Source organism: Procambarus clarkii, chromosome 49 (genome assembly GCF_040958095.1).
Source record: "Procambarus clarkii isolate CNS0578487 chromosome 49, FALCON_Pclarkii_2.0, whole genome shotgun sequence".
Classification (NCBI taxonomy): domain Eukaryota; kingdom Metazoa; phylum Arthropoda; class Malacostraca; order Decapoda; family Cambaridae; genus Procambarus; species Procambarus clarkii.
Genome location: NC_091198.1, coordinates 17270367 through 17295676, shown reverse-complemented (window position 1 = coordinate 17295676; position 25310 = coordinate 17270367). Strand labels below are relative to the sequence as shown.

Genomic DNA, 25310 nt, shown 5'->3' with positions numbered 1-25310 from the left:
CAGAAGGAATGATTTACAGGTCAAGTATTGGACATATATATGCAGGAGAGTGTGGTGGAGTGAGGTGAGGTACAATGACAAATGAATGGGAATTAGGTGGACACAAATATGAGCCGCATAAGAACTGCAGAAGGCCTATTGGCCCATATGATGCAGCTCCTATTCATACACACCAATAAGCTCACACATGGATAATAATAGCATAAGATAGTAAATATTTACAATGAATTAGTGAGACAACTGTGTATCAATGATCCTACTCAAATCGCCCTTTAACTGATCCATCAAAAATAGATCTAAGTTATATAAAACACTGCTAATTTTCAAATTACTTTCTTTTGTAATCTGTATCAAGCAGATTCAATTATGTTCCTGTTAAATTGTAAAAGTACTTATAATAGGAACATAATTGAATCTGCTTTAATACAGATTACAAAAGAAAGTAATTTGAACATTAGCAGTGGTTTATATAGCTTAGATCCATTTTTGATAGATCAATTAAAGGGCAATTTGAGTAGGATCATTGATAAAAATTTGTCTCACTAATTCATTGTAAATATTTACTATCTTATGCTATTATTATCCATGTGTGGGCCTGTTGGTGGGAATGAATAGGAGCTGCATCGTATGAGCCAATAGGCCTTCAGCAGTTCTTATGCGGCTCATATTTGTGTCCACCTAATTCCCATTGATTTGTCATTGTACCTCACCTCACTCCACCACACTCTCCTGCATATGTATGTCCAATACTTGACCTGTAAATCACTCCTTCTGAAGATGTATTAATATACGAAAGTACTTAAGGAAATTCCTGTTTCAATTCTTCCTCCATGGTCTGACACTGTCACATTTTTAATCACGTGTTTATTTTTCGTGATTTACACATATATATACATATTCATACATATATATACAGTGAAACCTCGAGTGACGAGCGGCTCTATCTACAAGCATTTCAAGTAACGAGCGAGCTATTCGCTGAAAATTTGTCTCTACTGATGAGCTTTCACTCTATTAACGAGCGAAACCACATGGTGCTCCCTAGCATTCTCGCTGGTTCTCCCAAATTCTCGGATGCCTCCGACGACAATGTTGTTGTTGTATCGCGCAGGACAAGCATCCCTTTGCATTTATTTGTGCTTTTTTGTGTGTGTGTGTTTTGTGACTACAATTTGTAACGCACGATGTCGCCAAAGAAGCTACTTGCTAAAGATAGTGTTGTCAAGAAGAAGGACAATTACTGCAGATTTGAAGAGGGAAATTATAGCAAAGCACGAGCGTGGTGTCCGTTTGACTGATCTTGCCAGGGAGTATGGCAGGTCCTCCTCAACAATTTGCACCATTTTGAAGTGGAAATTGTTGCTTTGGGGCAAACTTTGAGTCTGGAGTTGGATGCTGCTGATGTGCAGGAATTAGTGGAGGAGCACAGTGATGAACTGACCACTGAGAAACTCCTGGAACTTCAGGAGCAGCTGAGCCAAGAGGCACAAGAGCTTTTATCAGGGGAGGAAGTAAGGGAGGATGCTGCTGCCTCTTCCAGTGAGATCAGGGAAGTATTGTGAATGTTTGATAGACACGTTCTTTGCAAAAGTAGAGAAAAGACGAGTAAGTGATAGTGAACCACAACCCAGTCCCAGTGGGGTGAAATTCCCAAGAAGAGAGAGCCCGCCTGACTCACAGGTGGATTCTCCTTCCACACCTTAACCCCTCTCCTCCTTTCCACCTCCTCATCATCTCCCTCAAGCCAGCAAAGACTCTTCATAAGGTAAAGTATATGTACAATAGAAAACAGTAAAACAAAACATAATTACATGTGCAGTATTATATTTACAATGTAAAATGTCATACAGGTATTTATGTTTTTGGGGGGTGGAACGGAATAATTTTATTTCCATTATTTTAAACGGGGAAATTCGTTTCTAAAGACGAGTTTTCCACATAACGAGCTCTGTGCCAGAACGGATTAAACTCGTTAATCGAGGCTCCACTGTATATACATACAGTGTACATATTTACATATTTATTTTAACAAAACACAAAATGAAGGGAGGTGGTAGGACAAAACATGGAACTGCATTGGAGGGGACTTAAAAATCCATTCTAATGCATTTTATGTGCATTTCTCCAAGGTTAAGGGTACCTTTCTTCCATCCAGAGGTGGTACAGTACTCCCTTTCCATATATCCTATATATTAATTATATAAATCCAGATATGCTAAAGTTACACAAAATTTTAGATTACAAAAATTAAGACATCATCAGAGATACTGTACGCCAGTAAAAAGCTGAAAGTTAAAAGGTTGGGTATCAACAATTTTCAGAATTAATGGCATGGGTTAGAGGAAGACGCCCTACTGGTTTTTACCCTTCAACAGACTCAAGACAGTGGCAACCATGGGGGGTGTTTAGTCGTACTCGTCTTCCACCAACCCAAGATTACTAAAAGTTGCCATGCACCACCAATACCAAATCATCATGACAACACACAAGCAAAAACAACCATTCCTTGTTAACCAATTATTAACATTACATTACTGTATAGCATAACCAATGGCACAATTTTTTAGTAATCTATATTTAAATTATTTGCAGTTACTATTATAATAATGATCTCTTAAAAAAAATTGTAATTTAATGTAGATGAAAAGTTCCTTTCTGAGCAAGGCACTTGTACTGCTCCTCGTGACAAGGTCATCTTCTTCCCATGGAGAAAACAATGCACATTCAAGGAAGATGTATATTCCTCAGCAGGAAAGTTTCAAATGTCCCAACAGGGAAAACATTGAAGCATTCTCACTCCAGCCAGGAATGTCCACTAATGGCACAATCATCTACATTCAAACCCCTTCTAACCACCGCACTGCGCACCTGGTTTCGGCAAAAACTATAGTGTAATTGTTAAGGACATTGTTGTTGTTTTTAAAAATGTTCTGGTAAAATTAACGTCAAAATATTTCCAAAATCAACCATTTTCATCTGAAAACACAGCATGATGAAAACATTAAAAAAAAAAAACACAAAAATATAGCCTAATTAATAGGGCAAAAAAATAAAGAAAAATAGCACAACTCTCAAGAGCTCCGAATAGGCACTCTGAGCAGCACAGTGATTAAGTGTTATTCAGTATCACAGTTACTGCGAAGGGTATCCAGATACCCTTCCAGAGAAAAGGAATGGAAGTAACTAACAGTGCCCAGCAAGTAGGGTTTTCATCAACAACCAAACCCTTGATTATTTCCAAAACGTAGCACTCCTATGTTTCCACAGGCAAATGTATACAAAGAAATCCTTTGGCAAAAACAAATGGGAAGGATTAAACATGCCCATGCTGCAGTGGAGGCAGTTGGAGTTGCAACGGAGGCAATCTGTGCTCCTGGTAACACGTAAATCCAGGAACCCACACCCAAGCCTGACGATATGATCAGGTGCAAGAAATCTGTGCAAATGCCACGAGGTGTTCGAAAAGACATAAAATCTTAATAAGATACTATACCATGACACAAACATTCACTACGATCTTCAAAACTCAAGCCCCTGATGTCAGCACAGGATACAGCAGAGAAAAACACCTACTGTGATGAGCATCCACAGATCTGGAGAACATAAATACAAGCCCATAACTTGTTCATAGACCAACAACACTGCCCAGCACAATGATGATAAGAGACAAAGCCATCAGAAACCACAATGATTAATAAAGAGTTAGAATGATGCAGCCTGAGCCCACCAGTGTACTGAAATTAAGAAAGTGGTTTAATGCCTTCAGATGTATTCCACACAATACACAAAGCCAGAATGAGACTTAATCACCTGCTCAAAATCAAGGAAAGATGGAGGTGGGTTGCCAGTCGAATTAACTTTAATTCTGGAAGGGAAGTAAAAGACAAACTGATGTGGTTAGGGCTTGTCTGTGACATCAGATTTTGGACAGATAAAGCTGGAGTTTAGACTTGTTCGCTTTAAGGCTATCTCTGCCCAGTACTGTATCACCAATGCAGTCTGACAGGGGTCCCCAAATAAACTAGTAATTGAGATAAGCAAAGACATTGATCATTTAAGCCAAAGCTCTTTTAGAAGATTTCTGTAAAGTCTAGAAAACACTCTTAGAGCCAAATTCAGCCTAAAATGGGGGGTAGGAACTATAATAAAGCTAGTACAACAGACAATCCACAGATGCAGCATCATTCAAAAAAACAACAAGGAATAGGCATTAACTTTCAACACACACAGACAGTATGGTTTTCGATCTAGAAGATCTTGTAACGAATTTACTCAGTTTCTATGATCGAGCTACATAAACGATCTACCAGATGGAATACAGAATTATATGAAAATGTTTGCTGATGATGATGATAAGATAATAGGGAAGATAAATTTAGATGATTGTCATGACCTTCAAGAAGACCTGGACAAAATAAGTGTATGAAGCACCACTTGGCAAATGGTATTCTCATACCCCGGTGCTCACACACTTCTAAGATGTCCTCATTCCCCATTGCTCACAAATGTCATGTTATGGAATGTGGAACATGAGAACACAGACCCCACACAACCAATAAGTTATGTGAGAAATCTTTAAAGAATTCGGAGAGAGAGAGATCTAGGGGGGGTTCTAGACTAAAAACTATCAACTGAGAACCACAAAGAATAATGTGCAAGGAGCCTATACTACACTTTCTATTTTTAGAATGGCTTTTACATGGATGGTGAAATACTATATACAGTATATGATATGATAAATATGATCACTATGTACAAAATAGTAACAGGAATTGATAAAATTGATAGGGAAGATTTTCTGAGACCTGGAACTTAAAGAACAAGAGGTCATAGATATAAACTAACTAAACAAAGATGCCGAAGAAATATAAGAAAATTCACTTTCGCAAACAATGGTAGACGGTTGGAACAGGTTAGGCGAGAAGGTGGTGGAGGCCAAAACCGTCAGTAGTTTCAAAGCGTTATATATGACAGTACTGGGTAGACGGGAAACCACAAGCATAGCTCTCATCCTATAACTACACTTAGGTAATTACACACACTTTTTGACTATCGGTGTGTGGAGCACATTGTTGTGACACAGCTTGGAAAACTCCAGGGTTTTTGCATCATACCTGGGGGAAGGGGTGATTGTCAAACAAAAGTTCCTAAGCAACGAACCTGTTTTGTCCCATACATTTCTTCAAAGCAATACTGTACCTGTCTTCAGACCAAGTCCATTCTATCCAGCAGTCGAACCCAAAGACACATTGATCAACTTTAACGTGCTGTTCATTCAAAATAAGAAATTTCTCAAATATTGATTATTATTATTATATATTAGCATATTGTGCATATTTTGGTTCTGTTAGCAATTATTTGTAGTATGAGGTTGGAGCATTTATTGAATTGTGGTTCAAACAAAAGCCGTCAGCGAAGCCCTTGTTCCATAAGTGTTTGGACGTCATCAGTTGCGAGTCGTGTGTAAACCGTTTTTCATTGATAAACTGGGTTTGGAAGGTGCATGAAATGGGCTTTGCCTTTGTTTATGAGGACTGGCTGGAAAATAATTGTGGATTATCAGAGGGTTCATAATGTTTTGTTTATTCAGCGCCTTCATGCATAAACAATTTTTTTTTTTTCGTCTATACAGTACTAGGGCTGTACTCTAAAGCAGACATGTCAAACTGAGGGTCCCCCGACGGTCATATGGGTCATCCTTTGTGCGAGGCCCCCAGGTGTGCTTGCAAAAAGCCGCATGCACCCCGCAGGCCGCATGTTTGATATGCATGCTCTAAAGCATATATTGAGAACATTGATACAAAATTCAAAATTATTACCCTAAAAATAATTTTGAAAATGTAAAATGATTATAACATTGCCAGGAGCAGAGTAGTCCCTCAAGAGGGCTAGTGTGTTTATGTCCAACCCAGCAGTTGCCTGTAACACATTTTTCTTCTTTGTCAAGTACAATACAGTACTCCAAACTGTGGATGATCAAGACAATTTTAAACTTAAGTTTCAAATGTGATACTGTAGTTTAATTTTATTTCTATAAAAATGCTGCTATAATTCAGTTACTGTATTAACACGTGCGAAAATACAAATTTATTTGGTTTGGAAAAAAAAGGCGGTTTTCAGTATCAGTTGTAGAAACTTGTAACGTTGATCTGGATCTGCCCTACATGATCTGAATTAATGAGCTGTCTGTATACCGAGTATAAAATCTTTCAAACATTACTTTACAAAGATTTTGAGCACTGCCCTACTTAGGCTGTATGGCCAGCTTTCCCTGGCAATTGTTTGGTGTACATCTAAGTAACCCCACAGGCCTATATAGTCAAGCTATCTAGTAAGTATTCCAGGAGAGAGGTTTGGGAGCTCTTCTTCTGACCTTGTGGTAACTTGGTTCAAGAGGCTCAGGCTTAACTGGTACATATGCTCACAGGCCCTCATACCCATTACAACCCGGCTGGTCCAGTATTTCTTGCAGGAAAATGTCTAATTTTCTCTTGATCACTTCTACTTTTGTACCAGCAATATTTCTTATGTTTGTTGCGCGGCTACTGAACACCTGTGGATCTCTTATGTTCATACAGTGCTCTGAATATTTCTATGGCACCTCTTCTCTTCACTGCTCTATTCTGCCTTTCTTACCAGGTCTTTTGATCCAGTATGTTATTTTACTATGCAAATTTGGGACCTGACCTAGTATATTCCAGAAGAAACTTTATGAAATTCTCTTGTGAAAGCTTCCCGTCCCAGAAGTTCACAGATCCTACAAGGGAAGTAAAGAAAGTGTACATGTTCTAACTCTGTAACCTTTGTAGTCTGAAAGGTAATACAAAGACTGAACAATATTCCATACAAGATAACTCAAGTGCTTTGAGAAGCATCCCTTTCAATGCTCTCATTATCCACCATAATTTTCCTGGCTGGTGCTGGGTGCACTTCCTGCACACTAAATGTTAAGGTTTCCTGATATTCTAAGGGATTTCAGATGTCTTTTATTCTTTACTTCTATTGTTTTTTTTTTAATTTTTTTCCCCACACTGAAGTAGATCATCATATTCTCCATTGCTCAAGGGAAGACCTTATGTAGGCAAGGGTGGTGGTGGTGGTGGTGGTGGTGGTGGTGGTGGTGGTGGTGGTGGTGGGGGGGTGGGGGGTGGGTGGGTACGTGCGTGTGCGCGCGTTGAGCTGGCTGGCTTTGCCCAGTCTCGGAAATTCTCTCACTTTAGCCAGGGAGTTGCTGGCCAGCCCACCAATCATGTAAGAATTGACAAGCCAGCCAGCTGATTGTGGCTAAAATTGAGGAAGGTGGTGGCTATGGTGGGAGTCGGTACTTATCAGTGTCTATAGACTGTGAGGTCTAGCTCTCTATGCCCTACCTAGTTGTACCCGTTGCCTTAAAATGTAACTATTCCAACATTCAAATTCATTCTTGAATTTAACCATGTAAGTTGTGGATGGAGGGGCTTCGACAACTACTACTTTCAGTGATTTTGACTTTACTCGAGACCGGGCATGAATTTTTCCCTTGCAGTTTGGGCAGTAAGGAGCAGGGCAGCAGTCCATTAAATGTCCAAGAGTTAAGCATGTATGGCCAATACTCACGTGACCTAGCCAAAGCAGTTTCCCAGCATTTATTATGGTGGTAGGAATAAGGGAATATGTTACTTTTGAGAGTGGGTACTTTGTTACCGGTAACCTTATACCAGCGACACAATCAATGGTCTCGAATCGAGACATGAATGACTGGGTAGTCTGAATAAAAAATGCCTTTTTTGGAAATAGGGCAAGTGTGGAGAGCCTCCTCAGCAGCAGTGTCTGCATGTTCATTTAACCTTCAACGTACAGCAATTGAAAATTGTCATGCTATCATGACACTTAAAGTTCTTGCAAGTGCTGAACCATCCAGGCTGTAGTGGATATGTGGGCAACAGCCTGTTGGACCAAGTTTTCACAAGTCTAGCAAGTTTTCATAAGTCAAGGGAGTAGAACAACTCCTGAAACCCTCACCTTACCTTGCAGTTACCTTGCGATGATTTCATGGCTCAATGTCCCAGACCATGCCTCCTTTTTTGCCTACTGTATGTGTAAAACAAATGAACAAATTCCAAAATATAATTTTGCATTATAGAATACTTAAATTGAATGAAAAGATAAGAAAAACAAAACTATATTAATGTATACCTTTGTACCAAGTGGAGGAGCTGTCAAAGGTTGCACGATGACTTATCAGGCAGCTCTCAATACATGATGTAGACTGTGCCGACAATTAACACTTTCGTCCGGAAATGACGCAGCATTGTCATTTTTTAAGTGGACGCGATCCCGGTAACGACACAGCATTGCGTCATTTTCGGCATCAAGACAAAGAAGGGTGGAAAGAGGCGATGGAGTGGGCAGGACAGCCAAAATCGAGTTTAGACAGCACAAGACAGGTGTAGATAAGAGGCATACATGTCTAATCAGCTTCTCAGGAGGTATGGGACAAGACTAAGGCAAGGGCCTTAGAACATTCAACTCGGGGACGACACGTACAAGGTAACCTAGACAAATGGGAGTCAAACATCAATCCTAAAAGTTTAACAATCTTTATACAGAAGAGGACTACCATAGAGCAACAATGGCAGACGAACAACCTGCTTCTGAGTAAACGTCATAATAAGTCTAAGTTGATAACTTGCAGCCATAATCTGCTGGATACCTGCTTGATGGGGTTCTGGGAGTTCCTCTACTCCCCAAGCCCAGCCCAAGACCAGGCTTGGCTTGTGAGAGTTTGGTCCACCAGGCTGTTGCTTGGAGTGGCCTGCAGCCCCACATACCCATCACAGTCCGGTTGGTCCGGCACGCCTTCAAGAAAATTATCTAGTTTTCTTTTGAAGATGTCCACGGTTGTTCCGGCAATACTATTTCTTATGCTCGCTGGGAGGATGTTAAACAACCGTGGACCTCTCAAGTTTATAGTGTTCTCTGATTGTGCCTATGGCACTCCCATAGGATTGCCTATGTGCAATCGGTTGCCCAAGACGACACGGAATTCAATCGTAAGTAGAAGCATCATTAGAGAAAACCAAAGTTATCACCTCGACAGCAAAGAGCAGATTGTCCAAATAAGATTGTAAAACCAAGTTACCACAACAGACTTCCTCAGAACTACTCAGTACTGTACTGTACTACAATTCCAGCAATGTATGGGCAATATATATTTATTTGTTTATTACATACATATTTTATAAAATAAGACAAAATTAAAGAAAGAATATGACTGTTGTTGGCTAATAATCCTACAGAATATGATGTAATTAGCTTCATGGAAGTGGATTAAATGGGAAAATAATCTATTTAGGCTGGCAAATTCAAACAAACTGAGCCAATCAAGAACTAGCGGTAAATACTGTATAGTCAATATATAAAGAAACAAGCATAATTATTCACATCTTATTTATTAACTATTGTTTTGAAATGTACATTTCAGAACCTAATAATGGAACAAAATTTTGCATAGCAAAATATAAAAAGCAAAATTTAAATAAATCGGTCTTTATTGAAAGATTAAAAGCATCCAAAATATAAAAACTATACAAAACCTGATACCTAACTTGAGCTAGAATCTAATATATAAATGTCTGGATCTTAAATAAAATACACAATTCATAAAATTTGTAAAATTTCTTTGATGTCAGTGTACATAAAATTACCACACAGATTAAAAGCATTATATATATTAAATAAATACATCATATTTTGTTTGCGTCGCATACGAACCTCAGTACAATACTTTATATTTATTAAAAGAACGAGAGGGGGACCAATTTTACATGGATTTTTTTTCTTTTTTTTTTTCCTTTTTTTAAAAATATTGGGAGACTGCATAATCAGCAGGCCTCACTCTTAATACCTGTTACCCAAAACTGAAAACTTCAAGTTTCATTACATATCAACATTTATAGTTGGCTAGACAAATGCTTGACTGACCAAAATGACTGTTCCAAAATAGAAGATCCCAAATCTGTTACTCCAATTCTAACGTAAGAACGAACAAAACATGAGGGTGTAAGTCAAATGATAAACAATGAGCCAAGATCTTGATTCCGCTAAGCATTTACAGCAAACAAGGTTAACGTATATATGACATGACTGTAGGTTTTAATTTTTTCAGTTATAATCATAACAAATTTGTGGTGAAAATGAATATTCTACTTCTGTAATTGCTAGATAAAGATAAATGAGCTTGTTCTGAATATTTTACATGTAAATTAAAACTTTTGGCTTAGTATCCAAAGATTAAAATAGATTGCAACACTTTTGCCAAATATGCAAATGTTGGGACAGTCAGACAAAAATAATTGGTTGCACAACATATCATCAAGTACTGTAAAATGTATGTAAAGGCAAAAATAAGAATATAGTAAAATGTATATACAATATTATGATGAAAAAAGAACAACTCAGAAGATGTAGAAGCGAAGACTTTTCAGTCCATCCTGGGCCATTATCAAGTTGTGCAATTTAAGAGGAAGCCACATGCAAATAATATTTGCCTGTATCCTCCGCTCTTCTATCACACGACTTGATAATGGTCCGGGACGGACGGAAACGTCGTCGCGTCTCCATCTTCAGAGTTGTGCTTTGGTCATCATTTCTTCAGCCACGGTATCGCGACTCATTGTCTGCACGTGTATATACTTTCATTAATGCGTGGGAAAAGAGCGTGTGTATTTGAGGTACCAAGGGTATTGTTTGGGGAGGGTGGGTGTCTAGTTGGCATAATTAGTGTGACTACGGTGAAGGTGAAGTTGAAGAGGAATGTGTTTCTACGGTTTTATGGTGGGAGAGTTTGCCAGAGGTGGTGATTTAGATTTTAGAGGATGGTATATGGTTGCTGGGGTTGTGGAAGTAGTTAGGTTAAGAATGGATGAAAGGGAATATTACAAAAAGGGTTAAGAATAGGTATATAGAGTGAGAGTAGCTGTTAGGCTAGTGTCAAATAGTGGGGTGGGGTTTTTTAAGAGCAACCAACACTACTTTTTTCACTTAACTTAAATATTTTCAATTTCAAGTCAAATGTCAATGCATTCCTGAGACATTAAATATAAAAACTAACTTCAGCAATAAATTAAAACAAAAGAGAAAACCTAACATCACAATGTATCCCCACTCAAAAATTAAAATTAGAGAAAAACTATTATAAATTCTGATGAAATATTAATAAATAATATGCTTTTGGAAATCTTAAAAACAATGGAACATAAACTAGAAATGAGTCGTGTACATAGCACTTTTATAGTAACAGATTTAAAGGTGTGTTTTTGTTATCCTGAACTATTCAATTCAATATAGCATCACTGCTCATGTTGGTCTTGAAGGGGAGCCCACAACCAGTCCATCAGTACGTACAAATTACAACTGAACCAACGAGATAATCCAGTCTTGATAACCTTAATACAGCCATCTACCTAAGCAATGAATAGCCGTTACATTCAAAAAGATAGACTTAAGACCGCAAATTATTTAGCATCATATCAAGGCTTGTCATTTTGCAGTCATACAATTTTGTTGCTAGTGATTTTGAACGTAAAGCAAGGGACAAGAATTTTGACAAGAAAAATAGCTTTGAGTACCTAAAAACCAACATATCCGGCTTGGGCGGAAAATTATCATTAATAAAACTTTGGTCATATTTACTCCTAGAAACAACAACTAAAATGCATATTACGTAAATTATTAATGGTGCCCGGTACCTTTCAAACTAGGTATCTTGTTAATTTATACAAAATAAATAAGCCAATAACTTTATCTGGTATAATTATGAGCTTGGCAGAGATAAAATGCTTTTCAAAGCAATAAATATTTGTTTATTAATGCTACATTGTGTTTAATACTCTAAATACTGCTAAAACTTAAACAACAAAGTTGCTGACAGTTCATACTTTGACAGGAATCTATAGAGTATTCTGTAGTTATTAGATTATTTTGTACAAAAATGCTTTAAGCCTAATTTCCTAGAAAATTAAACATTTAGTATAAAACCATTTAAAAAAATTCTAGTGGAGTAACTCTAGATAACTCTAGATAAGATAACTAAGATAACTATCTAGGTACATGTCATCTTTGCTCAGTGCCAAGCGCCTACATTTGTACATCCACTTGTATTTCATATTTTTAAGAAACAGCAAGATTTACAAGTGTGGAGAAGGTCTAAACTACAGCAAATAACTTTTTCAACTGACCAAATAGATTTTCCACCTTACTACAAGTTAAGACTAGATTTCTGTCTTTTGTTCAATCTTGCACCACAAATTCGTTTCTGTCAATTATGATACACATGGGGGGAAAAGTAGTCAATTTTTATTACAGTTGGAAAAACTTGGCATCAGGTTTTGTGCATAGCAGGAGTAAAGGAAGATGAGGTCACACTGAAGTTTTCATTGTCTGCAGTCGAAATGTTCCACATTTTTGTACATTGATAACACACTGGACGTCCATAGCGATGAGTGTAGCTATTCACGTCTTGTTTATTAGCTAATGTTTTGAAACATACATGTTTCATCATCAGAGCCTAAAAAATGGAACAAAATTTTGTATAAGATAAAATAAAGGTGCAAAATTTAAAAAATTACTGATATTAATCAGAGATTAAATGCAATTAAAGAGTAAAAAAGTTATAAAACTTGACTGCAAGTAGGAACAAAACAGTAATGCATAAATATGCCACATGAAACACAATGGTAAATATATATATATATATATTTTTAGTCCCTATGTATACTATTACAATAGAAAGCCATGTGATCAATATATCAAACTGTACATTAAAATAAATTAATTCATCACAAACCAATTAATTGCATTTAATCTCTCTTTCAAATAAAAGTGATCATTTAAATTTCACTAATTTCTTACACAAAATTCTGTTCCATTGGGAAAATGGGAAGAGGGGGCAGTTTCTTGAGTATGAGATATAGATGCCTAGTGATAATCTTACAATATAAATGTCAAATTTAACAAACTAATAACCGATTTGACTCGGATCCTTCAGCCGAGCTCCTGCCATCTGCAAATCTCATTTGACGATAATTGCAGACCAGGATTTTTCACGGGTCTTGCTTAACTCCATTACAGCAATATAAATGTATCAACCATATTTACACTACTTGTATAAACTCTGGGCAATAATAACTAAAATCCAGATATGATAACAGTCACCCAGGGATCAAATATATGATTTAACTGCTCTTTAAGGTTAATAAATTTGATTCAAATGGAGAATCCCATCCCCCAACGAAACAAATTTGGAACATGATTGGAGGTATTTATATTGCCTAGGGAACACACAAGGACACTGTACTGTACTCTGTTTAGGTTAATAGAAGGATTTTCTATTTCATATGAAACGGCAATTATGTTAAACCTTTATTTAATGAGCACAGCTAGTAAAAGCAGGGTTTTGCTTATTTGACATAATAATAATAATAAATTAATAATAATAATAATATTGAGTACCTAAGTTTTTTTATTTTGGGTTGCATTTCAGCCAGACTGCTGAAAAAAATCCTGCATTAAATGCAATAAAACACTTCTTTCTGGTGGGTCCCCTCAGTATCACCCTATTCTACAAGTTTTCCTAAATTAGGTACTAGTGATGTGACGAACAATAGGAATTAGTATAAAAAATTTGAAGAACTAACCATTTTTCAGTAATCAGAATAGATAATTTTATCATGATTTCTGAATCTTAAAACGATTCCTCAACACAAAATTAATTGCATTTTAATTATACAATAATTGTAATGCAGTGTGTTGGGGAACAGAAAGCCAGTGTGTATTCACATACACACTTTTATAGGGCTTTTATCGGGGCTGAAGTAACATCCACCCTGAATGCAAGCAGAAGCTGCTCCAACAACGCCGCACAGAAAGAAGTGACAGTATTAGGCATGAGATGCCTATCGAGGCATCTCATGCCCTATATTTTACCCCGATAAAGGCAAAAGAGAAAGGACCGAACACAGGCCGAAATGTAAAGACGGCAACGAAGGGAGAGAGAGAATGACGAAAATGCTGCCAAGAAACCTCATACTGTAGCTAAAAAGACCACAGGTGAGACACCTCCAAACCAACCACCTTGACACCATACAAATGGCAATAAATACGAGTTAAAAAGTTCAGATACAAAGCAAAAGTGAAGGTCTAACCAGAGAAGTACGTCACCTGGCTGAACCTTTTATAGGAGGCGGAGCCGCAGAAAGACACCTGGGTACTGACACCGAGCAAACAGCGCCTGAAACCAAGGCTGGACCGACCACCAAAGAGCAGCCGTGCCAGCACCCAGAGCAACAGCCGGACTGGAAGAAAGTTATATGTAACTCCACCTCATCCAGCCCAGCCAAAAGACATCCACTGTAACGGCCTTGCAGTTGGGAAACAGGGTCGTGTGAAGAGGCAAACGAGACCATGCAGTCGCTAAGAGGTTGAAGTCAGGATGCCCGAATGTCCGGCAAACCAAGAAGAGAGAATCAGCATCACCGGTCCATTCCGTGGAAATAAGAAGTCAGAGACTGTCAGCCAAAACATTGGACACTCCCTGAACATGAACTGCATGGCGATAGGAACCCTGAGAACTCAGCAGCAGAAGAGCTAATTGAAGTGACCAGCTCCACAGAACCAGGGACTGAAGGCCTCCCCCTCCCCCTCCATTGTGAATGAATAAACCACGTGGGAACAGTCCGAATGAAGGCAGATCACCGAGCCCGGAGGGATCCGAACTGCAGCACCTGCCACACAACTGCACTGTGCTTTCAAGCTTGATGAAGAGCACGCCAACGACCTTGGCCAGACGGGTGAGCACTGGTCCTTAAGCTCCAGCCAATACAATCCAGCCAATTTACAGATGCTCCAGGGCATCTGTAAACACATCGAGCGAGGGTGGATGAAGGTGCCATGGCACTAAATCCCAAATAACCTGAAAAGGAAGCGATGATGCAGCAACCAACAAAGGGACACCTTAACCCAGCGATCGCGAGTGGAAAAAGGGGCAGCCTCGAAGGAACCAGAATAGCCTCCGAAGCTAAACCCTGTCCAATGGGTAAACCAGAAGGGCAAAGTTCAGACTGACAGCTGCTTGAGCATCAGCAGGGTAACTCAAGGCCCCCTCAACAGCAGCAGACAGCGGGACTGCAGCCAGAGCAAGGCTACAGGAGGCAGGGAGAGAAATTAACCAAGAATCCCAAATCAGGATCAACCCTGGAATAGAACCAACTGGGATTTCCTTCAGTTCACCAGGAACCTGAACCCCCCAAAAAGCTGGGAAAGAACCAGATCCCTCGCTAGCAGACAAGCAAACTGGCTGGTTTGTTCTTCTGTTCAGCCAGAACAGAAAAGCCCAAGAGTGGGTAGACTGTTGCCCCACGACAACCTGACAGCTGGGTGGACAGCACTTCATATTCGTAGTCCTGAGGTTCCGGGTTCGATCCCCAGTAGAGGCGGAGACAAATGGGCAAAATGTTTCTTTCACCCTGATGCCCCGGTTACCTAGCAGTAAATAGGTACCTAGGAGCTGCTACGGGCTGCTTCCTGGGGGTGTGTAACAAAAAGGAGGCCTGGTCGAGGACCGGGCCGCAGGGACGCTAACCCCGAAATCATCTTAAGATAACGACAAAACCTAACCAATCCTAGCTCTGGAGTCATCCAAAATCGTTTGCTAACCTGGAGAGCATGCAGAGATTCTTTACTGATAGAATCCACTCAGTAAAACATCTAAACTATTGGAACAGACTAAAATGCCTAAATCTGTATTCTCTTGAGTGCAGGCGGGAGATGCATAATAATTTACATGTGGAAAACAGAAGAGGGGCTGGTCCCAAACCTGCACACAGAAATAACACCACATGAGACCAGAAGGTATTGCAGGATGTGCAGAATACCCCCCCATTGAAAAAGCAGAGGTGCAACAGGTACTAAGAGGGAAGTCTATCAACATCAGGGGCCCGAGCCTGTTCAACATGCTTCCACTACACGTAAGGGGCATAACTGGCTGACCCCTCACAGTGTTCAAGAGGGAACTTGATAAGCAACTCCAAAGGATACCTGATCAACCAGGCTGTGACTCATACATCAAGCTGCGAGCAGCCTGGTTGACCGGTCCAACAACGAGGAGTCCTGGCAAGGACTGGGCCATGGGAATGCTAGATCTCAAGGTAACCTCAAGGTATCCCTGAACCCGGGATGAACAAGGACATGCCCACAAGCGTTCTTGAGGTCCAGGGAGATCACCCAAGGCCCAACTCTAGAACAAGATGGACATGGGACAAAGTAGTCATTGAGAGGGGGCAAGGAATCAACCGGTTCAATGGGACAAATACAGAATGTACCAGAGATCTGCACAATCTCGTTTTGGGACTGGAAAAAGGCACGAAACCCACCGAAGAGACGAGGTTGTTTCAACCATGCCCACATGCACCCACTCCGTGATGACTCGACAGAGGAAAGAAGAGGCCTGTCCCATCAGGCCCGAACACCCCCAGATGAGAGACTGCCCAGTGCCACCTCAGGTCGTGCAACATAGCCCAAAACACCCACCAATCATGGGACTGAGCATGGGAAAAAGAACACCAGCCTCCTACATCGAAGGGGCAATCCAGGAAAAAGCAGATTGGGATTCTAAAACCAGCCATACGAACAGAGTGAGCACGGTGCCTCCAAGTCAAAGAAGAAGTTGGGGGGAACGTAACAGCACCAGCACCATAGAGGACCCATCTTAACACTATAGCACTCTTCGAACGCAACTTGCGTTCGATTTTTTCTCTCGAGTCCTAGCATCGGACATGATGTGCGTCCGATAAAAAAATATTTGTATAAAATTCATTTATTATCCGATCGATTTCGGGATATTTTCAAAATAAGCTCCCATGGAGTACGCACAATTTGATACCAAAATGAAAGATGTAACACGAAACTTGCTGTCAGAACACTTGAAAGATTATAAATACATTGTTGTTCAAAATTTTAAAATGTTAAAATTCTATTTACTGTATTGTGCTATTATTATGGAACTAGTTTTAAAATACGCACCTTTATATTGCGAACAATTTGATACCAAAACAAAAGACGTAACACGAAAATTTGTTAGAACACTGGAAAGATGTAAATAATTTTGATGACGATGAGCATCCAAAATTAAAATATTTGTTAAAATTCCAGTTATTGCTCTATTATTATGGGAATCATTTTAAAATATGCGCTTGTATATGGCGAACAATTTGATACCAAAATGAAAGACGTAACACGAAAATTGATGTTATCAAACTGAACGAGTATACACACTAGGCCGAGGTATGCAAATTGGTGCTCATTCACGGCAATTTTATGCTTTGCTGCTGGGAGTCTCGCCAGGCATTTAGACATTATATGCATATACACCTGCAGGGAATTTAATTGTGAACACGATGATACCAAAATGAACAACGTAGTACGAGAATTATGGTGAGAAAACTGAAACGAGTATACACATTTCGGTGTCGCCGCACGATCGCCGACATGCCGGGTGCATGACCTCTAAGTTGGCAGCGCGCATGCCCAGGGTCCAAAAGTGTCAACTAACAGCCAGCAAAACTCTGACTCGACCCCTTCTTAAGGACCAACGAAACTGACCCTACAACACACACGAACCAGATGACAACTCATCAGAGCCGCCAACCAAAACTGAGCAACAGAGTCCTCAGGAAAAAGCAGAAGACAAGTAGTGGAAGCTGAAAGAAGAGCCAGCACCCACACTGAATGTAAAGCATGAGCCAGCATCGCCTGTTAACACGAGAGGCGGGAGGTGAAAACAAACTACTTCCTGGAGGATCAGAGCATACAACTTATGCAAAGCAAACGAAGCTGAAGCAGCTAAGACAACCCCCCCTGAAAGAGGCCACTACCAGAGTGACCCCACATCATTTGCAAGCCAATCAGAAGACAGCTCCTGGCGACATAATCGCACGAGAGAAGACAAATACGACAGTTTGAAAATCACCTCCGACCAAAGTGCCAAAGAGAAGGGCTTAAGCTTGCAGCTGCACCAGACCAACATCACAGGACAGGGCAGGAGCAAAGAGGCAAAAATTCGGGTACTCAAGAGAGCCCGGCAGAAAAACCTGCAACACAGAAGACACCTCCCGCAAATCAAGCACATGGTTATGGCAAAAGCTTCGCCGTGCTCCCTGCAAAAACAAAGGACAGTCCGCTGGCCAATACAACTCCAGAACCTTGTAACGCACCCATAGTGGGTAAGAAGAATGAAACTCAAGGGAGACAGGGTCCATTACTGAAGCGTAAACCAGATCACAAGAGGCATGCACCCAAGGCCTCCCTAGCCTCCACTGGAGGAACCCGGAAAAAAGGAAACTTTTAGAAAGACTTATCTGAGGAACCCAAAGGCACCAGAAACGAACCCTGGGGGATGCCCTACCTAACTCAAACTCATAAAGGTAAGGGGGATAAGAAAACCCCACACCCTGCAACAAAAAACCCTCTGGAGAAGACACAAGGGCCTACAAAGGGTAAAAAGGAACACAATCAGACACTGCCACCCCAGGAAAGGGAAGAAAGAGCCCAAGGGAAAAGCTTTAAAGGAGGGAGTTGGCTGGGAAAACTCTGAAGCTTTGACAGAAAAGAGCACCTCAAAAGGTCTCCACACCCAAATTGGAAGGAAGGGGGGGGGGGCAACCCCTGTATCTACACATGCCACATCCCGAACTAAACCCTGCCCCAATCTGAAACCCTCAGATGCTTTGGAGTCAGATGCACGGTGGGAGGACAAGGGTGACCCAAACCCTCCGGGGAAGGGATGAGGAAATGCGGGCGAAACCAAGGTTGATATGGCCAACACCTAAAATTCAAACTCCCTAAAACACACATCTACCACATACTGGCACTTCTTGACAACTATCCAGTTCTCTTAAATACAGCCACGTTTGTTCCGGCAATATTTCTTATGCTCGCTGGGAGGATGTTGAACAAGCATAGACCTCTGATGTTCATGCAGTATGATTGTTCCTATGGCACCTCTGTTCTTCACTGGCTCTATTCTGCATTTCCTTTCATATTGTTCACTCCAGTATGTTGTTATTTTACCGTGTAAATTTGGGAACCGGTCCTCAGGTATTTTCCAAGTACTGTATATATTATTTGATACTTCTCTCATCTCCATTTTAAAGAGTATATTTGTTGAGCATGCAGACGATCCCAATAGTTAGGGGCTTTACATGTGTATGTATGCAATATATCGAAGATCTTATCCCTTTTTTTAATATAAATTTCAACAAATTTGGTGCAAACAGCAATATCGAGACATCGGCAGAAAGGATTAGAGAAGTCCCACTGTATAAATACGTCACAATCACTGAGTGAGCAGCTGGAGAGGAAGATAGTGCCCAGTTTGGGCAAGAAACTGGGCACTACCTACACGCAATTTGTTAATTTATAAAAATTGAAATACAAGTTTGTTTGTTGACCAGACCACACACTAGAAGGTGAAGGGACGACGACGTTTCGGTCCGTCCTGGACCATTCTCAAGTCGATTTTTGTTTGTTTTTATAACAGCATACCCATAAAATATTATTGATATACTGTCAAGTATTTACTTACCTTTTCAGGAGGGTAGCAAGTCTTGTTAAATAGCCATTGGAATGCCAAATAGAAGGAATTTATATACCATACAATTAATGGCTGCATGGTAGACTACACACACAAATCTCAAAAATAAAAGCCTTTGCAGCTTAAACTTGCATTATCATTAATCCATTTAACACTCATGGAGTGTGGAGCTCCCAAGAAAAAGAAAATTAGTAATATTTTACAGATATTACAGATATTTAGTAAAATAAAATATATCACTCATTATGCAAAAATAACAACACTAATAAAACAGAACCACACCAGTAGTCATGCAAAGCAACAACCCCATTTCATAACACCAGGATGTACTGTACTCATCACTAACTGTCCTACATAGTTTCTGCCCTTTTGCAAAACATTCCAGCCAGCCTAGTCCCTTACTGCGTTCAGTGTACTGCTTACATTCACTCCCACTTCTTAACACACACTTGCCATATATGCCCATTTTCATCCCAAATACCACCACCACCTCTGACCATAAAATTCACTCTTCACCAGTCTACCATCGTGCCCAAACCACCTTGGCATGCTCTTATTACTCAACATTTAACGGCTTTTTTAAGCCATGAAAGCACATCCCAACATTTTCCTTCCTTCATTTCTTAATATTATTCATCACCAGCCCTTAATGTTTCATCCACTCTACACCACTGTCTCTCAACCATATGTAAGTGTTGACCCTGCCACTACTTTATGTGGCTTTCTGGCTGCATCTATTGACCCTGCCACTACTTTATGTGGCTTTCTGGCTGCATCTATTGACCCTGCCACTACTTTATGTGGCTTTCTGGCTGCATCTATTGACCCTGCCACTACATGTGGCACTCTGGTTGCTTCTATTGACCCTGCCACTACATGTGGCACTCTGGCTGCATCTATTTCTATCTTGTTCTTCCTAACAGAACTTTTATTGCATCAGTCACTTTATTTTCCTGACTACTCTCAACATATTTCAATTGCATAAATACAGTACCTCTTAGTAATCACATGTCGGGTATTTATATCTGATCCTCTTAAGAACTCCACTGATATTTATTTCAAACAATTTCATTCTCTCTCTCTGCCACCATAACTTTACTTCTATCTTTATTAATTTTGTAAGCCTTTTTACACAACACCATCACATTTCACTCTACTAAAATAACTAATATCTGCACACTTCAATAATTATATACTCTACTCATATCAGGCAAATTACACTAAGTTTAAATACCAATCTTAACATTCTTTTCTTAACCTCCCCCTAAGACCTCATGCATATGTATAATGACCTCTCATAAACCCTGATGAACACCTACATTAATACCAAGCTAGTCACTCTCGGTACACAAGTAGCTATTTCATGTGCACTAATACCAATATAGAAACTTTTGACAGTAACTACATATGTGCTTACTAAACTCTGCCTTTTATTAACTATGCCATCTAATCTACACGCACTTTCCCCACAGAACTCAAAAGTGTTCACAACTGGTTAATTCCTCAGTAATTTCCTGACCTATCTCACTAGCTTCCTGCTCACTTTGCTAATTATATTTTTTATATAAATGCTGGAACAAACTGCAAGATTTGACAAATGCTATTTACATTCCAGCCATAAATTCAGACCAAAACGAGTTTCTCTACTCATACAGCACCCCCCCCCTCACCTACCCTCCAAAGGCTTCCCTAGCTTAGTCTCCATAGTATGAAGGCCTATATACATATATTCATCATTTACCAGCCTCCGTGGTGTAGTGGTAAGACACTCGCCTGGCGTTCAGCGAGCGCTTTGTCATGGGTTCGTATCCTGGCCGGGGAGGATTTACTGGGCGCAATTCCTTAACTGTAGCCTCTAACTCAACAGTAAAATGTGTACTTGGTTGTAAAAACGATTCTTCGCGGTGGAGGTCGTATTCCAGGGACCTGCTCGAAACGCTACGCGTACTAGTGGCTCTACAAGAATGTAACAACTCTTGTATATATCTCAAAATCATAACCAAGTCACTCCAGTAACTCAAGCAGGAACTTTTTAAGTACCTTTTTGAAGGCTTCCACAATTGATTCAGGAATATTTCACATGTTTTTGGGTAGAATGTTAAAGACTTGTGTAAATGTGATATTCACATTGCTTTTTAATTGTGGTAACAGCCCTCCCAACAATCATTCCATTTATTTTGCACTTCCTAATGTGCTGGAATTTTATTGTGTAGGTTTACAAGTGAACCTTGAAGTTATTTCTATGCAAATACTATGACAGGACAGGTGGTCTCTCATACACCCAGAGACAGTCACAGTTAAGTGTCACCTGGAGTGCAGGTGAGTCTTCCAAGCAGTCCAGGGACTGGTTTAAACACTTACTCTAAATCTACGTAAAATATCTGAATATTGTATTATCTAGCACCAATATATTGCTTGTCATGAAATGGTATCATTTACAGTTGAGATTACTGTAAGAGTCTTTTGACATCATGGCCTATGTGGAAATACTGCTAATGTAGAAATATTTCTAATTCACCAATACCCAATGATCTTTAAAACTACTATAAAATTTCGACCAGGTAACTAAATGGCCCAATAGCAACATGCATTTATTTTGCATCACTATACACATAATAAAACTTTCAACCTCTTTTGTAAAGTTATTCCTTTCAGAATTACTTGATCACTCAGTGTGCAGTCCTGTCCAACAGGAGGGGATCCGAGATTACCCCGAAACTAATTTAAACAGCCCGCAATGAAAAGCACATGAAAGGGGCAGGAGGCAGAGTGCACTTGGTATACCCAAGAACGATACCCTGGAAGGCTAGAAGGATGCTCCTGATGCAGCCAAGTGCCCTATCCACCACCCATGAATGAAATGGCAGCAGTGTAATGGAAGGGAAATGAAGCAGACTCCTATACACCCACCCTTATAAATTATAGGAACAGAAAAAGTGAATCGTGTCACTATACATTATGTATTGGGCAAAACATATTAATCACCAAGACAGACACCAATATAAGCATAAGGCAACATCAACAACAATAAACATCAGGGGTCCGCGGTTGTTCAACGTCCTCCCAGCGAGCATAAGAAATATTGCCGGAACAACCGTGGACATCTTCAAGAGAAAACTGGACGATTTTCTAAGAGAAGTTCTGGATCAGCCGGGCTGTGGTGGGTACGTGGCCCTGCGGGCCGCTCCAAGCAACAGCCTGGTGGACCAAACTCTCACAAGTCGAGCCTGGCCTCGGGCCGGGCTTGGGGAGTAGAAGAACTCCCAGAACCCCATCAACCAGGTATCAACCAGGTAAGGCACATTTATAAGCACGGCATAATCAAACAAAATTTATTTGCTAAATAATTAGTGAATTTAGCTACCATTAACACATCTGGAATGAGGACCAAGTCCCGACGAGCATTACCCAGAAACTGGGGCAACCCACAAGAAATCCCAAAATGGAGGACATACTAAATCTGTATTCTCTTAACACTTTGCGTGGCCTGGAGGGCCACCCGCAGCGCACTGCAAGGTAGGTCACGCATTGCCTGTAAGGGCACAACCACACTCCAATGTTTATACTCTTTACAGTTTTCTTACCTCAATTTTTATGCTAAGTCGGTGATTTTGGTATCAAATTGTTCGCAATAGAATACTCTAAAGGGATATATGCATATAATATCAAATAGAAGAACATCATTAACAATGCCATAAGATAAAAGTACACAGTCATGCGAAAAAACTTCTATTCATCACTGATTACAGTCGTTATTTATTCCCGACATTATTTGTTACCCTACATCATTCACTTTTGTGTTGCTTCGTGTTTATAAATGCAGTAACAAAAAATACCAGAGGTAAAACAACTGAACGGGCACACGTTTCGACTCGAGGGTCAGTCACGAGTGTGGTCACAAAAACAATGAGCCTCCTGCGTGGGTGGCCACCCACGCTGTGGTGCCATGATGCCACATGGGGTATACAGAGAATGGGAAGACTGGTGTGCAGTTTAAAAAAAAAAGGGTCCATAATAATCTTACAATAAATGGAACTTTTACAAATATTTTAATTGTTGACAGCATTGACGCCATGTCCCACACTACGTGTATTGTTTTAATGACTCCGAGAATGTCATCACGAAGCCAAAGTGTTGGCGAGATACATAATTTATACAAAAAGATTAGAGAGTCTAGTTCCATATCAACACATGGAAGTACCAGGAGGCACGGCAGGAAGTGCAAAATAGCCCTGTTGAAAAGCAGAGGTACAATAGGCACATTAAGTGAATTTTATCAACATCAAGAGGCCAAGGAATTTTCAACACTTCCTTTGAACATAAGGGGCATAACTAGCCAAACTGTCATGGTATTATCATGATAATCATGGTACTATCATGGTAATAGTAGTACTGTACTTTACAAAACACTAAAAGATGCCTGATCAACCAAGCTGTAGTTCATACATCTAACTGATATAGGAGCACCTAGCAACTTGGTTGACCAGACCACCAACTATGAGGCCTAGTTGACCAGATCACTAACCAGGAATCCTAGTTAGAAACCGGGCCACAGGGATATTAATTTCCACAACCATCATAAGATAGACAACACAAGGGTAACTCAAACAGAATTGGGGCAAACTAATCAATCAGCTAAGGATACACAAGATGGGGAGCATAAGCACAATTGCTAAACATGAACAAAAAGAAATGCCCCCCCCCCACCCATCCCTGGCAAGAAATGAATTCCCAAAGAATATTAACATTACTAAGCTCCTAAAAAAATTATTGGTTGTTACAGGGTAGTCATGTATTTGGGAAATACATGACTACCCAGAAAAAAATCATCCACTAATAGCCAAGTGCATGAGCACTTGGCTACTAGTGGATTATTTTCTGATGCTGGGCAAACTACTGCTTCCCTTCATCGCATTTTTTTTCTCTTTATCAAGATTTACTGTAGTTGGATTTTCTTTGAACTCTCTAAGTGGCTCTATTAAATTTTAGATTCATCTCAAATTCAAGTGCTTCCCTCCCTTAATGCAAACACCAGATTCTATTCCTGATGCTCATGTTCAGAGACCTTATACTTTTGTTGATGTCTTAGTGCCTGCCCCCCCCCCCCCACCCTCACATACACAAGCTTTACATGCTATAATTAACTGCTCTACAGTCACTTGAGCACTAAATCCCCTCTACCCAAGAGGGTATCAAATTACAAGAAGTAATGGTAAATATCCCAAGTGAGCTTACAGCAAGAGACCAGCGAGTCTCATGTTCTTAGCAATATTCTATAATTATGGATTCTGTAATGCAAAGCCTGCTGCATTACACAAGCTGACCATCACAATAAATTTCAATTAAATATTTATTCAACTTAATAAATTAACAATATTTAATGAAAATATGACATGGACAGGCTTACTAAGACCTTGTCTGGCAACTTTTACACATTTTTGGGTAAACGTCATGCATGAGTATTAGGGTGATAATTGACCAAGAAAAGAAAGCAGAGGAGGAACAAATTGAACAAGTAGCAATAGGCAAAATTAAGAACAACAATCTGAGGGGAGACAAAGAAGGAAGGAAGGGGAAACATAAGAAAGGAGAATCAGAATAGCAGCTGCCAGAGAATTGTTAGCAAAAACAAGCTAAACAGGAAGAGGAACAGATGGGAAGGGAAGAGCGATAGAATTGAGAT

At 39.9% G+C, this 25310-nt stretch overlaps 1 protein-coding gene across 15 annotated transcripts in view; it reads right to left on the bottom strand.

The window, feature by feature from the left end:
- Nucleotides 1-25310, bottom strand: part of Hrb27C (Heterogeneous nuclear ribonucleoprotein at 27C) — an 87006-nt gene that overhangs the window by 36243 nt on the left and 25453 nt on the right. The gene's annotated exons all lie outside the window — the stretch shown is intronic.